This window comes from Suncus etruscus, chromosome 3 (genome assembly GCF_024139225.1).
Source record: "Suncus etruscus isolate mSunEtr1 chromosome 3, mSunEtr1.pri.cur, whole genome shotgun sequence".
Taxonomy (NCBI): domain Eukaryota; kingdom Metazoa; phylum Chordata; class Mammalia; order Eulipotyphla; family Soricidae; genus Suncus; species Suncus etruscus.
The window spans coordinates 18,656,352-18,673,837 of record NC_064850.1 but is presented as its reverse complement, the minus strand read 5'-3'; the positions used below and the strand labels follow the sequence as shown (position 1 = coordinate 18,673,837).

The following is a 17,486-nucleotide window of genomic DNA, read 5'->3' as shown; positions in this document are numbered from 1 at the left end:
TGGCCTGGGAAGTCGAGCCGGGTGCCGCCGCCGCCGTCGCCTTCCAGGGCAGCAGCAGCAGCAGCAGCAGCGCCGGACCTTCCTCCGCCGTCCCCGCACCCCGGTAACGTTGGCCCGGGGCACCGAACGCATGAACCCCGCAGGGCTGATGGACCGGCTTCCCCGTGGCGCCGTTGCAGGGGGAGGAGGAGGAGGAGCAAGGGAGACGGGGCCGTTGGGGAACGTTCCTCGCCCGCTGTCAGCGCGTGTGTGTGCAGCTCGGCTTCGGAGTCCGGGTCCTGTTGGGTTCTCCTAGCCGGCTTTGCTTGCACCTTCGTTCGGGAGGGAGATTTTGCGGGGGGTTTCTCCCTCAAAGAGCTGGGGTGAGGTTGTGTTGGAGGATGGATGGATGGATGGATGGATGGATGGATGGATGGCATGAATTTCGAGATAGAAGGAGATAGATAATAGATGGATGGAGAGGCAGACAGGCGGACACACACACACTTTCGAAATAGATATAGATAGATAGATGGAGAGGCAGACAGACTGACTGACAGACACAATTTCGAGATAAATGGATAGATGGAGAGGCAGACGGATGGACAGACACAATTTTGAGATGGATAGATTTAGTTAGGTGATATAGATGGCATGAATTTCAAGAGAGATAGATGATAGGTAGATGGAGAGACAGACAGACACAATTTCGAGATAGATATAGATAGATAGATGGAGAAGCAGACGGATGGACAGACACAATTTCGAGATGGATAGATATAGATAGGTGATATAGATGGCATGCATTTCGAGATAGAGACAGATGATTGATAGATGGGAGAGACAGACACAATTTCGAAGTAGATCTAGATAGATGGAGAGGCAGACGAATGGACAGTCACAATTTCGAAATAGATATAGATGATAGATAGAATGAATTTAGAGATAGAGGTAGATATAGGTAGATGATAAATGGAGAAACAGACAGATGGATGGAGAGGCAGACACAATTTCGAGATAGATATAGGTGGCATGAAATTTTGAGCTAGAGATAGATGATAGATGGAGAGGCAGGCAGACTGATGAACAATTTCAAGGTAGATATAGATAGATGGAGAGGCAACGGATGGACAGACCCAATTTCGAGATGGATATAGATAGATAAATGATAGATGGAGAGGCAGACAGACAGACAGACAGACATAATTTCAAGGTAGATATAGATAGATGGAGAGGCAACGGATGGACAGACCCAATTTCGAGATGGATATAGATAGATAAATGATAGATGGAGAGGCAGACAGAGAGACAGACATAATTTCAAGGTAGATATAGATGGAGAGGCAGATGGACAGACACAATTTTGAGATAGATATAGATAGATGATAGATGGAGAGACAGACAGATGGACGGACAGACACAGATACAGAGACAGAATAGAGGAGAGAGAGAGACACTGAAACTAATCACCATGGATAGTGACAGGGAGGAGGCGAACCTTTGTGGTGAAGTCTCGGTGACTCATCTTTCATGAAGAGGGGAGTTTTTTTTATTTATATATATTTCTGTGTACGGAGAGAAAGCCTTGCTGGCTTCCATTATCCTAATTTTTTTTTTTTTTTTAAATTTTAGTGTCTGCTGTGTAGGTACTCTGGTGGTTCTTAATCTTTTGGAGGTGGCCTTCTCTTCAAAGTCTCGGAACATTAGGGATGATGCTTTCAAAAGGGTACCCATAGCATAGTAGCTCAGTAGACGTATGCCCCCCCCCAACTCCAGTTCCCTCCATGACCCTCTATGTCAATTAGACCTTAAGGTTAACTAACGAGACTTCTCTTGTATCACTTTAATTGACCTTCTAGTAAAAGTTTCCTTATTTTACACACGGGCAGCTGAGGCTCAGACTTTGCTTGGTTCAGGAGTCTTGTTTGGGTCTGCTTGATTCCCAAGCCCATCTTTCATAGGCACAAGGTCATTCAAGCATTTGAAATTGCCCAAGGTCAAAAGAAAGGTGCCCTTTGCATGATCTTACTATTAAAAAGTATCGTGCTGGTAGCGTGGTCTCAGAGGCCAAGTGATGAGCTAACAAAAATCCTGCTCTGTGTCTTCTGTGATCTGGGCTCCAGTTTCTTCATCTGTAAAACAGGGACGCTCATAACCACCAGTTTTACACAGGATGTTAGAGGGAAGAATGGATTCAGAGAGGAAATTCCAAAGACAGTTCCACTTCAAGTAAACCTGGAGAAGTTATTTTTTGTTACTAACATCATGTAGTTTCTGACACAGTATTCGGTAGCCAGCTGCGAGTGTATGCAAAGTCTGGCTCGGTGTTACCCCTGGCTATGCACTCTGTAATCGCTCCTAAGGACCATATGGGATGCCGGGTCCTGGGTCAGCCGCATGCAAGGCAAACGCCCTCCCACTTTGCTATATCGCTTCAGCCTCCTGGCTCTATTTTAGAACTGACTATGTCAACGACTTTAAGAACCTTATTAACGTTTCCATTCTTGAGCACAATTGAGTTGATTTGAGAATAGTTTTCTTCAACTCCTCTTGTAAGCATTTAGATTACTTTGTAGCTCAATATGTGATAGTGTAGGTCTGAATTTTTGATGTGGAAATAATACTATTAGTGAAGGCTTTACAGTCTAATATATATATATGCTTAATGCTTTTTCTTTGGGGGGGGCATCATACCTGGTTAAGCTTAGGGCTTACTCCTGGGTCTGCCCTCAGGGATCATTTTTGGCAGTGCTCAGGGGTGTGGGGAAGTAAACTTGGGTCTGATCTGTGCAACGCAAGCACCCCATGTGTTATAGTATCTCTGGACTCTGTACTTAATACTTTACCCTATTTTATGTCACTAGAAATTTCTAATCTTTTTGGAACAGCTATCACTGCCAAGCTGTCATTCATGGATAAAGCTGACAACACCACTTTTATGCTGCATTGGAACTTCTTGATGATGAAGCAATCGTGTTTTTTTTTTAAATAAATATGATCTTGGGCCGAGTGATAGCACAGCGGTAAGGCATTTGCCTGCAGGCAACCAACACAGGACGGATAGCGGTTGGAATCTTAGCATCCCATTGGTTCTCTGAGCCTGCCAGGAGCTATTCTGAGCTCAGAGCCAGGAGTAACCCCTGAACGTCACCGGATGTGACCCAAAAACCAATAAATAAATAAATATGATCAGTTGTTTATTTTAAACAGCTGAAGACCAATTAGTATTATGTATGTGTATATATATATACATATATATATGTATGTATGTATTGGTTAAAAGAGAAATTGCATATAATGAAGTGGTAATTTACATTTAAATGCAGGCACAGACAGAAAAACACTGCTGATAATGTGTACCTTGAATTTGGGAATCCATGAACAATAACAAATTTAAAACAACAAGCAGTTTGCAGTACCTATTCTGAGAACTTTCTGATTTCCTTGATTGTTAGTGCTTGATAGGGAGCTAAATTAGTGTAGAAGCCCCCTGGGGGATGAGAATAGTCTTTTTAAAAAAGATTTTGTTGCATTGTAATTTTTGCATTCTGAGATTTTTGTGGCCCAGGATTAAAGTCTTTCTACTGTAGCAAGTTTTGATCATGATGGAAGGGGGAAGATAGTGTTGCTTTGTGTTGGGTGGAAGCACAAAATAATTGCTCTTGATTACGTATTTGTGAGAAAAAGAAATGACGTTATTTCTCAGCAGTCAAAGGGTGGCTTTGCATTTTTCTACAATATTGAAGAGAAGGAATTGCTGAAGGCATTCAACCCACGGTCTGAACTCATTGGGCTGGGACGTTCACTAATTGGTCTAGCTTACTAATTTAAGATGCTAACAAATTTCTTTATATAACTGGATAACGAAAACTTCCTTAAAGAACATCTCTTTCAATGTTAAAGTATTAGAGATGGATTAAATTTTTTGCGGGGAGGAGGCAGCAGTCCATACCCAGTGCTTACTCCTGGCTTTATGCTCAGGAATCACTCCTGGAAAGGCTCTGGGGTTCATAGGGAATGCTGGATATTGAACTTGAATTAGCCACCTGCAAGAAAAGCACTTTTCTTTTTTTAGATTTTTTAAATTTATTTTTTTAAAGTTTTTTAGGTATTTTTTTGTTTTGTTTTGTTTTGTTTTTGAGTCACACCCGGCAGCACTCAGGGGTTACTCCTGGCTCTATAGAAAAGCACTTTTTTTTTTTTTTTTTTTGGTTTTTGAGCCACACCCAGCAGTGCTCAGGGGTTACTTCTGGCTGTCTGCTCAGAAATAGCTCCTGGCAGGCACTGGGGACCATATGGGACACCAGGATTCGAACCAACCACCTTTGGTTCTGGATCGGCTGCTTGCAAGGCAAACGCAGCTGGAAAAGCACTTTTCTTGCTGTACTATCCCTCTGGCCCCCTGTAAATTAATCTTTTTTGTTGTTTTGTTTTGTTTTTTTCGGGCCACATTCATTTGATGCTCAGGGGTTACTCCTGGCTAAGCACTCAGAAATTGCTCCTGGCTTGGGGGGACCATATGGGACACCAGGGGATCAAATTGTGGTTGCGGTCCTTCCTTGGCTAGTGCTTGCAAGGCAGACACTTTACCTCTAGCGCCACCTCACCGGCCCTGAAATTAATCTTTTTCTAATGATCACAAAAATAAATCTACCTGTGGGACTGGAGAGATCCCTGAGCACAGAGCCAGGAGCAAATCCTGAGCGCTGTCTGTATAACACAAAAACAAAATAAAATTTATGGATGTTTTATTCTCTTCTTTTTTTTTTTTTTTTTTGGTTTTTGGGTCACACCCGGCAGCGCTCAGGGGTTACTCCTGGCTCTATGCTCAGAAATCGCTCCTGGAAGACTCGGGGGACCATATGGGATGCCGGAATTCGCACCACGGTCCTTCTGCATGAAAGGCAAACGCCTTACCTCCATGCTATCTCTCCGGCCCATTTTATTCACTTTCAAATTAGAGTTTTCACATTTATATTTTTCTGTGGGGGCTGATAGGCACATCTAGTGGAACTTGGGGACTATACTGTGCTGGCGATGAAGCCCAGTGCTCCTGCATATAAAGCATGATTTCAGTCCTTGGAGCTATCTTCCGGCTCACTATTTTTTTCCTTCTAAACCTGGTTGTGCTCAGGGCTTACTCCTGGCTCTGTATTTAGGAATTACTCTGGGTGGGCTCTGGAGACCATATGGATTGCTGGGGATGGAACCTGGGTCTGCTGCATGTAAAGAAAATACCTTTCCCACTGTACTCACTCTAGCCCCTGGTCATACTTTTTTTTTTTTTTTTCATGTCTTGTGTTGAGAGTTTTTTCCCCAACCGACATTAGTTGCTGTTAATTAATTTTAAGTTTACTTGATAGTCTCCTAAATGTGGTCAGATGGTGTACTTGTCCACTAAGGCTTGATGGCTTGATACTGTTTTGAAATCATACTAGGTTTAAATGGTCAAAGGTATATTACTCCTGTATTTGTTCATTCACTCCCAAAGCATTATTTGAGCGTCCATTTTGCTCGGGGAATACTGATGTACTTAGAGGAATTTCCTCTGTTCATGCTTCTGGAAGTGGCTCAGGTTCGGAGACTATTTTGTAATATTTAATACTGTCAACACCACACAACAGATCAGATTTTATGACCATGATAGAGTCTAGTGTATCATTTTACCTTTTAGATGCCTTTGCTCATGAAATAGTTTGGGTTTAAATTTCATTTGTCTGTTCTGCTTTTTTTTTTTTTGAGTTTTTGGGCCATACCCAGCATGCTCAGGGGTTACTTCTGGCTCTGCTCAGAAATCATTCCTGGCAGGCACAGGGGATCATGGGATGCCGGGACTTCAACCATTGTCTGTCCTGGATCAGCTGCATGCAAGGCAGATGCCCTATCACTGTGCTATCATCTCTCTGGCCCCTTCATGACACTTTCTTGGTGGGTACTCTTGGAGCTGTTCTGCAGGGATTTACTAGGGTTGGCTGAGCTATTTATTTATTTATTAGAAACAATTAGGATAGGCATATGTTTTTTATTTTTCATTTTAATTTTATTATTGTTGTTGTTTTGGGCCCACACCTGACATCCCTCAGGAGTTTACTCCTTGCTCTGCGCTCAGAAATTGCTCCTGGCAGGCTCAGGGGACCATATGGGGTGCTGGGGTTTAACCCGGGCCCTTTCTGGGTCGGCTGCATGCAAGGCAAACGCCCTACTGCTATGCTTTCTCCAGCCTAGGGAAAATTAGCCACTTTACCCTCTGATTTACCATGAATTATTGTTGCCTACAGTGGTTATGGAATTTGCTTTGTTTTTTGTAGCTGAAGAATTCATTCTAGTACAGTTTGTATTTCAGGTTTGAGATGCTGATAGTCGGGCCCGGAGAGAGAGCACAGCAGCGTTTGCCTTGCAAGCAGCTGATCCAGGACCAAAGGTGGTTGGTTCGAATCCCAGTGTCCCATATGGTCCCCCGTGCCTGCCAGGAGCTATTTCTGAGCAGACAGCCAGGAGTAACCCCTGAGCACTGCCGGGTGTGGCCCAAAAACCAAAAAAAAAAAAAAAAAAAGAGAGAGAGATGCTGGTAGTCAACAGCTATTACATTTTTTGGTTTATTATTGTTTGACCAGAGATCAAATAGAGGTATTATTAACATTTTTTGTATACTTTTTTTGTTTTGTATCTGTGATCAAACCCAGGGTATTTAATTTATTTATTTTAGTTTTGGGGCCATACCTGGCTGTGGTAAGGACTTACTCCTGGCTCTGTGCTCAGGGATTACTCCTGGTGGGGTTTAGGGGACCATACAGTTGTCAGGGATTGAACCCAGGTCAGCGATGTGTACTCTACCCTCTGTACTGTTTCTCCAATCCCCTGCTGCAGTCCAGATATATATATTTTTTTTTCTTCCCCACATCTGGTGCCATTTAGGGGTTACTCCTGGCTCTGTGGTCAGAAATTGCTCCTAGCAGGCTTGGAGGACCATATGGAATGCTGGGGATCAAACCCAGGACTATCCTGGGTCAGCAGCATGCAAGGCAAACACCCTACCACTGTGCTATCACTCCAGCCCCCGCCCAAGTTATTTTTTTTCTATTCTTTTTATTCTTCCAAAGCTATTAGGTATTATTCATTAGAGCCAGCTCTAGTTCTTTTAAAAGGCCTTTCCATTTTTTTTCCCCTGATATATAACTGGCAAAATTTTACTGGCTGGGAATTTGAAGACATCCAGATTTCCCATATTTTTCTCATCTCTCTTAGACCTTTTTGTCTGTTTTTTTTTTTATTTAATTTATTTAAAGAAAATGCATTACATAATTGACATAATTGATAACAATACATTTTTAGAAAGACCAAAAGCAACGTTTTTTTGTTTTTTGTTTTTTTTTTAATAGAAAGTTGAAAGAAAAACTAAAGAGATGGAAGAGAAAGGAGAGTATTTCCAAGTTTTTTGGTTTTTTGGGGGGTGAGGTGGGGGGGTGGGTCATACCCGGCGCCGCTCAGGGCTTACTCCTGGCTCTATGCTCAGAAATTGCTCCTGGCAGGCTCATATGGGATGCTGGGATTTGAACCAACAACCTTCTGCATGCTATCTCTCCGGTCCCTCCAAGTTAGTTTTTAAAAATGTATTTACTTTTGGGTTTTGGTCCACACCCGAAGATGCTCAGGGGTTGTTCCTGACTCTGTCTTCAAGGATCACTCTTGGCGGGGCTTAGGAACCATATGTGGTTCCAGGAATTGAACCCCGGTTAGCTATTGCAGGGCAAGCACCCTACCCACCATACTACATAGCTTCAGCCACAGCCTGGGTTATTTTTGTACTCTCATTAGCTTATGGAAGTTCAACCCCAGAGATAGCTCAGTGTATGTGGTATTGCTAGTAGGAAGAAAAAAAAAAAGTTAAAAACCTTTGAAGAAGAGGGTGAAGATCCCACCATCAAAAACCTTTAAAGAAATGGGGTAGGAAAAGGTTATTCATTTTTTATTTTTTGTTTTGGGGTCACACCTAGCTATTCACAGGAGTAGCCAGCATCTACTCCTGGTCTGGTGCTCAGGGATCACTCCTGGAAGTGATTCAAGAGACCATATGGGGTGCCAGGGAACCTGGGTCCACTGTGTGTAAGGCAATCAACTTACTCACTATATTATCCTGCCAGCCCCTAAAGAAGTGTTTTTTTATTTATTTTGATTTTGGGGCCATACCTGGTGTTGCTCAGGGATTATTCCTGGCTCTGCACCCTGAAATTACTTGGCAGGTTCAGGTGGTCATATGGATGGAACCCAGGTTGGCCACATGCAAGGCAAATAAAATACCCTATCTACGATGCTATCACTCCTGACCCCCTGAAGAATTGTTTTAACCAAACACTATCTGAGTCGGGCCAGTGGCTGAAGAGACATTTTTGGAATCCTCTGGGGTATTGAGCATATAAAATAGAGGACCATGTATATTTCAGGGGAGTTTAGGCCACACTCAGCAGTACTCAGGGGCTACTCCTAGCTCTGTGCTCAGGGACTACTACTGTACTGCATGGGGATCTTATGCAGTAACAAGGATCCAGTTAGAGTCATGTCAAATGCCTGTAGTATCTATCTGGCCTTACCAGTTGTTATTTTTGGGCTTTTCTGCACAGGTGTAACCCTCGGTAATGTCTCAGGGCACTGTATGTGGATCTGGGAATTTGAACCATGGTCATAGCTTCATGCACTCCCTTTTTGGCTTCTTCATATGTTTGTTTGTTTGTTTGATTGGTTTTAGGGCCACACCCAGTGATGCTCAGGGGTTACTCCTGGCTATGCACTCAGAAATTGCTCCTGATTTAGGGGACCACATGGGACGCTGGAGGATTGAACCACAGTCCATCCTAGGCTATTTTGGGCAAGGCAGACACCTTACCGCTTTTTTTTTTTTTAAACAATACTTATTTTGAGGGGCCAGGGATGTGACTTAATGGTAGGGCACTTGCATTGCATTTTCAAGACCAGGATTCAATTCTTGGCACCCCTTAAAACAGAATCAAAATCAAGTGTTATTTTGGAATAACTTTAGATTTGTAGGGAAGTTACAAAAATAGTACAAGGAGTTCTTTTTTGTTTGTTTGCTTGCTTGTTTTTAAGGCCATACCCATGATCCTCAGGATTTACTACTCCTGGCTCTGCGCTTAGGAATCACTCCTGATGGTGCTCCGGGACCAAAAGGGATGTGGGAAACAAACGGGCAAGCATCCTACCGCTGTACTATCTCTTTGGCCCAGGAGTTTTTTTCATGCATTTTATTCATCTCTTGTCCCTAATGATAACTTCTTACATAACCATAGGACATTTGTCACATCTAAGAAATTAACATTGAGGGGCTGGAGAGATAGCATGGAGGTAGGGTGTTTGCCTTGCATGCAGAAGGACGGTGGTTCGAATCCCAGCATCTCATATGGTCCCCCGAGCCTGCCAGGTGCGATTTCTGAGCGTAAAGCCAGGAGGAACCCCCTGAGTACTGCCGGGTGTGACCCAAAAACCAAAAAAAAGAAAAGAAAAGAAATTAACTTTGCTACAGTACTGATAATTGAACCACATACTTCGGAATCTTACTTTTTTTCCCCCACTTTTAATGTCCTCTTTTCTGAGGACCCACTCCAGACTTTACTTTTCATTTAGAACATGAGTAATTTTGTTAAGCAAGATGTGTTTCGATAAGCATTTTCTGTGCCAGGTATTTGGTTTACTAATCTCCTTTAGCCAGAGCTGACAAGGAAAATTGTCTTGGCCGTGAGAATAAGCAATATTGCAAAGATAATTGTTTTGTGCCCTTCTTCCTTAAGCATTCTGTTGGCTTTGTTTTCAAGAAATCAGGAGATTTCTTGAGAAGCTGAGGGCAGATCCTGACTGACGGGCCTTCTGGAATGCTCTATGCTGCTCTCAGAGAGTCACTGTGTGGAACTGTCACCAAGTATTTATTGTCCGTCTTTACTAAACTATTTCTAAGAAGTCAGGGACTACCTTACTCAATTTGGAATCCTATGGGGTCATTATAATGGTAACATTGACTTATGTCAGGGCAAGTTTTGTTATAAGTAAGTGCTGAATTTCTCCTTGAAATCAAGCTTGCTTAGGTTATCATTTCTGTGGGTAGTTGATTTTTCTCTTCCTGAAATTTTCTTGTTTGTGTTTTGTTTTGTTTTGGCCATTCCCAGTGTTGCTCAGGACTGACTCCTATCTCTTATTCTTTTTTTTTTTTTTTTTGGTTTTTGGTTTTTGGGCCACACCCAGCATTGCTCAGGGGTTACTCCTGGCTGTCTGCTCAGAAATAGCTCTTGGCAGGCACGGGGGACCATATGGGACACCAGGATTCGAACCAACCACCTTAGGTCCTGGATCAGCTGCTTGCAAGGCAAACGCCGCTGTGCTATCTCTCCGGGCCCCTATCTCTTATTCTTGTGCCCAGAGATGATTTCTGCAGGCTTGCAGGACCATATGGGTGCCAGGGATAGAATCTGGGTTGGCCATGTACAAGGCAAGTGTCTTACCTACTGTACTATTGCCCCACCCTCTTCCTAAAATCTTTTTTTTTTTTTTTTTGCTTTTTTTTGGGGGCCACACCTGGCAGTGCTCAGGGGTTTCTTCTCCTGGCTGGCTGCTCAGAAATAGCTCCTGGCAGGCACCGGGATTCGAACCAACCACCTTTGGTCTTGGATCGGCTGCTTGCAAGGCAAACGCCACTGTGCTATCTCTCCGGGCCCTCTTCCTAAAATCTTAAAGTATTATAAATGCTCACTTAAAGTTGCCCTTCCTTTTGATTTTATATACATATAAAACTATATATAGCTATGTATATACATATAACTTATTTTCCTTAAAAACCAGAGTAGAGGTTCAGAGTGGCCTACAGTTGGTAGAGTGCTTGCCTTGTATGTGGCCAATTAAGGTTTGATCCCCAGCATTCATATGGTCCCCAAATACCAAATACCACCACGAATGATTTGTAAGTGCTGAACCAGGTCTAACCCTTGAGCATTGCCTGGTGTGGCCTCTTCCCACCAATTAGATAAAAATAGAAGTTAGAATAGAGGTGCCAGGATGATAGTATAGAGGGTAAGGTGTTTGTCTTGCACACAGCTCACCCATGTTTTATCCCCATCACATATACTTTCCTAAGCAGGCCTGGAATGATCCCTGAGCACAGAGCCAGGAGTAAGCCCTGAGCACTACTGGGCATGGCCCAAGTACTCCCCTTCTCCCACCAAAAGCCAAAAAATCAGTAGAATTAAAAGTAATAAATAGTAGTAGAGGCAGAATTGTGTTAGTTATTAAGTTTATATGTGACAAACTCAGTTCTACCCCACTGGGCTCTCAATTTGGCTTTCTGCCTGCCATTACATGCCCAGTAAATGAAATAATAACTTTCTAGACTTATTGAGGGAGACAGCTTGTCAGATTCAGAGAGTTAGTTTTAAAATTGTCCCATTTCAGCCAAGATTCAGTGGCCTAGGGTCATCTAATCATAAAAGCTGCCATGGTATGAGAACACAGGGGGCTGTTTTAATTCTGTGAATTGGGCACAGTAGATGCAGTTTAGTTTAAAAAGAAAAAAAGAAGAAAGAAAGAAAAGAAAAGAAGAAAATGGCAACAACAGAACCAGGATGGGGAAAGTGTACGCTGGATTTATTTACTTGATATAAAGAATGACAGGGGCATAGATGAGCCAGTTGAGTATTTTGTTTTTATCCAGACATCCCATAAAATTAGAGAATGACCAGTAATAACTTGTCAGTTCTTTACTCTTTTTTACTCATACTAGCTTTGAATGTCTTTTCCCAGCTTTCCATGATTTGTGCTGAGAATGCAGGCTCCACTTCAGGGTCAGTTGAATCTGAACTGTGCCTTCATACATACTGTTCATTTCATTTTGTGTCCGAACAATTCTGGCTTGTTTGAAAGAAAATGGTACCATACAGAGAATCCAAAGTGACTTAAGAAAATGTAGAATTACTTTTGTCTTGGTCAGCTTACCCTTTATAAGCCTCGGTGTTTTTTTTTTTTTTTTTTTTTTTTTTTTTGTTCACTAGCGAATAATAGAATTCTTTTTTAGTCACTCCTAGGTCAGAGTGACTCTATTATGAGAACGATGAAAGCTTCTCTTTAAAATCTGAAGGACAGGCCAGAGAGGTAGCTCAAGGGAGGCTTGCTTTGCACGCAAGAGGCTCATATTTGATCCCTGATACTGATCTTCTAAACTCCAACCCAGAAGTAGCCTCTGAGCTTTAGTGTTATGTCATCCCTATTTTTTATTTTTTATTTTGTTTTTTGGACCACACCTTTTGACGAGCTAGGTTACCTCGGTATATATAGTGCTGGGGGCCTCCAGTGCTTTACCTGGTAGGGCTCAGTGGGCCTTGTCATGCCCGGGTTTGCACTATTGAGCTGTCTCGGCCCCAGACAATTAAGAACTTTTTGTTTGATTGATTGATTGTTTTTGGGCCTTACCCAGTGGTGCTCAGGTTCTGGGCTCTTGGTTCTGTGCTCAGGAATTACTCCAGGCTGTGCTTGGTATTTCATATATAGTGCCAGAGATTGAACCTAGGTTCAAACCTGGTTCTGCACTCAGAAGTGACTCCTGGTAGTGTTCTGGAGACTATATGGGATGCTGGACAAACACCCTACATGTTATACTATCTCTCTAGCCCTTATTATTCCTGCCTTTTTTTTTTTTTTGGTGGTTTTTGGGTCACACTCAGCAGTGCTCAGGGGTTATTCCTGGCTCCAGGCTCAGAAATTGCTCCTGGCAGGCACGGGGGGACACCAGGATTCGAACCAATGACCTCCTGCACGAAAGGCAAATGCCTTACCTCCATGCTATCTCTCAGGCCCTTGCCTTTTGTTTTTGTTTTTGGCCACACCCAGTGAAGCTCAGGGGTTACTCCTGGCTCTATGCTCAGAAATCGCTTCTGGCTTGGGGGACCATATGGGACTCTAGGCCATTGAACCTCAGTCTGTCCTAGGCTAGTGCTTGCAAGGCCAGACACCTTACCTCTAGCGCCACCACTCTGGCCCCTATTACTCCTGTCTTAACCTAAAAGTGCATTTTGGGATTTTTGTTCTTGTTTTCCTTTTTCTTTTTTCTTTTTTTTGGTTTTTCGGCCATTCCCATTTGATGCTCAGGGGTTACTCCTGGCTAAGCGCTCAGAAATTGCCCCTGGCTTTGGGGGGACCATATGGGAATCCGGGGGATTGAACTGTGGTCCTTCCTTGGCTAGCGCTTGCAAGGCAGACACCTTACCTCTAGCGCCACCTCACTAGCCCCACTTTTTGTTCTTGTTTTAAGTACCACCATTAAAGGTCTAAACTTGGGTTTTGCTTTTTTGAGAAGATTGGAGTGACTTAATCCCTGGCTACATTTAGAAATGCCACTTATTAGGTTGAAGGGGGGGGGGATATGTTACGACATAAAATTCTTTTTAAATTCCATAATAGGTTCTTGATTTAAATAGTGCACGATAATGTGGGAAGTTGAATTTTAAAGAAACAAGGAGATAATAAGACTGAATAACTAATTATGAGATAAATGGAATACAGGAACTTAACAATCTCTTGTTAAGTTTTTTGACAAGAGATTTTCTTTTATGAAACTTTAGATAAAGCTTCTGAAAGAAAACAGAATAAATATCTTTGTGTTCTTGAGTTAAGTAGGTTTTTTTTAAACATTTGAAAAAAATCACAAATCATACAATAGAAAAAGCAAGTTAGATAATAATTTTTATTTATTTATTTATTTATTTATTTTTTGATTTTTTGGGCCACACCCGATGATGCTCAGGGGTTATTCCTGGCTGTGAGCTCAGAAATCACGCCTGGCTTGGGGGACCATATGGGACGCCAGGGGATCGAACCTAGGTCCGTCCTAGGCTAGCGCAGGCAAGGCAGGCACCTTACCTCTAGCGCTACCACGCCAGCCCCTAAATAATAATTTTAAAAAATAATACTAATGTTGGGGCCAGAAAGATAGCATGAAGGTAGGGCGTTTGCCTTTCATGCAGGTCGGTGGTTCGAATCTCAGCATCCCATATGGTCCCTCGAGCCTGCCAGGAAGAACCCCTGAGTGCTGCCGGGTGTGACTCAAATACCAAATAATAATAATAATAATAATAATAATAATAATAATAATAATAATGTAAAAGTGAAATAATAAGCCACAGAAAATATTTGTCAAAATAGATCAAATAAAGAACTTGTATTCAATACAAGTATTGTATTCAGAAATAGGTATAGATTTTGGGACCACACCTGACTGTGCTCAGGGCTTAGTCTTGGCTCTCTGCTTAGGTATTATTCCTGGTGCTTCTCAGGCCACCATATATTGGTGTCAGGGATCAGACCAGGGTCAGCTCTGTGGAAGGCAAGTACCTAAGTACCTTAATCTTTGTTTTCTTTTTTTGGTTTTTGGTTTTTGGGTTACACCCGCAGTGCTCAGGGGTTACTCCTGGCTCTACACTCAGAAATCGCTCCTGGCAGGCTCGGGGAACCATATGGGATGCTGAGATTCGAACCACCATCCTTCTGCATGCAAGGCAAATGCCCTACTGCTGTGCTATCTTTCCGGCCCCCTCAAGTACCTTAACTCTTGCACTATCATCTTCTGTACCTATATTCATAATGTATAAAAAATCTTCTAAACTATAAACAATGAGAAGACAGATGCTGTGGATGTGCTGCATCCACAGCAAAACCTTCATAGGGTCCAAGAACCTTTACAGGGAGAAAGCGGGAGCACGAGCAGACAAATATGAAATATGAAAATGAAATAAATGACACCACACAAAATGCATTGTATGGGGACCCACATCCATGTGATGAGAGATAAATTTTACTGTTCAGCCGATGACATTTTAGCACAAACTAAGGTATGCAAAGAGCAGAAGATCTTCCCAATGAGACCAAGCCCTAGAATCTATATATCAAATAACTACTCGATGTAGGTGAGAAAGAGCCCTGCTAGAGGTAATGTGAAACTTGAGCTCAAGATGTTTTCGGTTTAGCAAAAAACAGGTTTTTCAAGAAACCAGGAGGAGAGATATAGGTTTTGCGAGAGATGTTTATGTAGTTGCCGGAAAATAGATTTTTGGGGGGACGGAAATAATTGTTTATTATCATAGAGCTAGACCAAGAAAAACAAGTTACTGTCACCAGGTTATACTTGAAGTAAGAGTCACAAATAAACTAGCCAGCAGGGAGCTTTTGGCGGGCTTTGGTACCGAAATTCCTTTGTGAGTGTAGAAAGGCTAAGGCCGAATTTCTATAGTAGAAAAGGAGACAAAAAATCAAAGGAAAAGAGAAAATGTAATGTCACAGCTGGGTCAGAATTATAGCCAGTAATCCACGCAAAGGGTCAATGATTGACTTCTCTAAACGGGCCTTCTGGCAAATAATTCTTGGGAGGAAAATTAGGCACTGCACCAGGAAAGCCAAAAGCCACGTCTGGTGCATGCTTCCTAAATAAATGGAGACAATGCCTTTGCGGGTAGTGACAGACAACTGAAATTTTCATTATTTATTGTCATTTGGGGGTCTCCCAACCAGTCCTCTGGAGTCCTGGGGACCACATCTGGCAAAACTCAGCCAAGCAGGCGATCAGTTCAGTGCTGGAGCCTGTTTGGGTGCAGAGGATGCAGAGCTGTTTGACCCGTATAGTGCTGGGGGCCTCTAGTGCTATACCTGGTGGTGTTCAGCAGGCCTTGCCATGCCTGGGTTTGCAGAGATGGACTCTAAACTACTGAGCTATCTCCAAACCCCCCAGACAACTAAGGATGTTTGTTTGTTTGTTTGATTGTTTTGGGGCCTTCCCCAGTGGTTCTCAGGTTCTGGGCTCAGGAATTACTCCAGGCAGTGCTATTTTATATACAGTGTCAGAGATTGAACCTAGGTGGGCCACCATTGTAGGCAAGCTCCTTACATTCTTATCTTTCTGACCCTAACTCGGTTTTTAATTATTTTGGTGTTTTGAACAAAATCAATTTTTTAAAATGGTAAATGATTTAAATAGAAAATATAAGCATATGAAAGAGATAATTACTCTAAAAATTCCATTATTAGTTCTTAGGGAATTGCAAATTAAAACCACAATGAGATACCGCTTTATAGCTGATAAAAAGAATGACACAAAATGAGAAAGATTGACACTACCAAATGCTGGTGGATATCAAACAGCTGCAGCTCTCATACTAGAAATGCAAGTTGGTACAGCTGCTTTAGAAAACAGTTTTGGCAGGTTCTTTTTTATTTTTTGCAGGACTGGAGATGGAACCTAGGGCCTCACACACTAAGGGCAAGTGTTCTGCCACTGAGCTATCCCCACAGTCCTGGCAGTTTCTTATAACTTAGATATATCCACTATTCAGCAATCTCACTGGCTATAAACTTTACCCAAAGGAAAAGAAAGTGTTTGTCCACACATAGACTTATGCGTAAGTGTTCAGAGGCATTTTAATCCATAATTGACCCCCAAGTGGATAGAACCCAAATGTTCTTCCATTGGTGAATGAATACACAAATTGTGGCATGTACTTGTAGCAGACTGGGACTCACAGTAATGAGGAGTTAACTGGTAAATGTAGCAGCATGTATGGAGCTTAGAAAGGTATGTTGGGGGCCCGGAGAGATAGCACAGCGGCGTTTGCCTTGCAAGCAGCCGATCCAGGACCAAAGGTTGTTGGTTCGAATCCCGGTGTCCCATATGGTCCCCCGTGCCTACCAGGAGCTATTTCTGAGCAGACAGCCAGGAGGAACCCCTGAGCATCGCCAGGTGTGGCCCAAAAACCAAAAACCAAAAAAAAAAAAAAAAAAAAAAAAAGAAAGGTATGTTGGACAGAAGACTGCACTTTGTATCTGATGCTGTTATCTGGCATTCTGTACAATGCAAAATGACAGTGCAAGAGTATCAATGGTTGCATAGTGGGTTGGAACCTGGAAATTGACCTCAGAGTACAAAAGATCATGAAATTTGTTGACAATGATGTATTCAGTATCATAATTAAAAACCACCATAATATTGTCCAAATTGTTGACCTTAAAATTGATATAATAATTGTATATAAATTATATTTTGTTAAAGCTAATTTTGAGGGCCGGGCGGTGGCGCTCGAGGTAAGGTGCCTGCCTTACCTGCGCTAGCCTAGGAGACGGACTGCGGTTTGATCCCCCGGCGTCCCATATGGTCCCCCAAGCCAGGAGCGACTTCTGAGCGAATAGCCAGGAGTAACCCCTGAGCGTCACCGGGTGTGGCCCAAAAACCAAAAAAAACAAAACAAAACAAAACAAAACAAAAAAGCTAATTTTGACTAGAGATTTCTTTTTTGGGGGGCACACCCAACGGTGTTCAGGGTGTGTTCAGGTGTGTTCAGCTGTGTTCAGGATTTCAATCAGAAATTGATTGTTGGGACTGGAGAGATAGCATGGAGATAAGGCGTTTGCCTTGCATGCAGAAAAATGGTGGTTCGAATCTGGTCACCCAAGCGATTTCTGAGCGTAGACCCAGG

The 17,486-nt window shown here is 42.6% G+C and overlaps 1 protein-coding gene across 2 annotated transcripts in view; it reads left to right on the top strand.

Annotated features, from left to right (window-relative positions):
* The first annotated feature begins 48 nt into the window (after positions 1–48).
* AREL1 (apoptosis resistant E3 ubiquitin protein ligase 1) overlaps positions 49–17,486 on the top strand; it is a 58,261-nt gene continuing 40,823 nt past the window's right edge. For both annotated transcript variants that reach the window (XM_049770351.1, XM_049770350.1), the window contains exon 1: positions 49–103. The gene's annotated coding sequence lies outside the window, so the exon portion shown is untranslated. The remainder of the gene's footprint in view (positions 104–17,486) is intronic.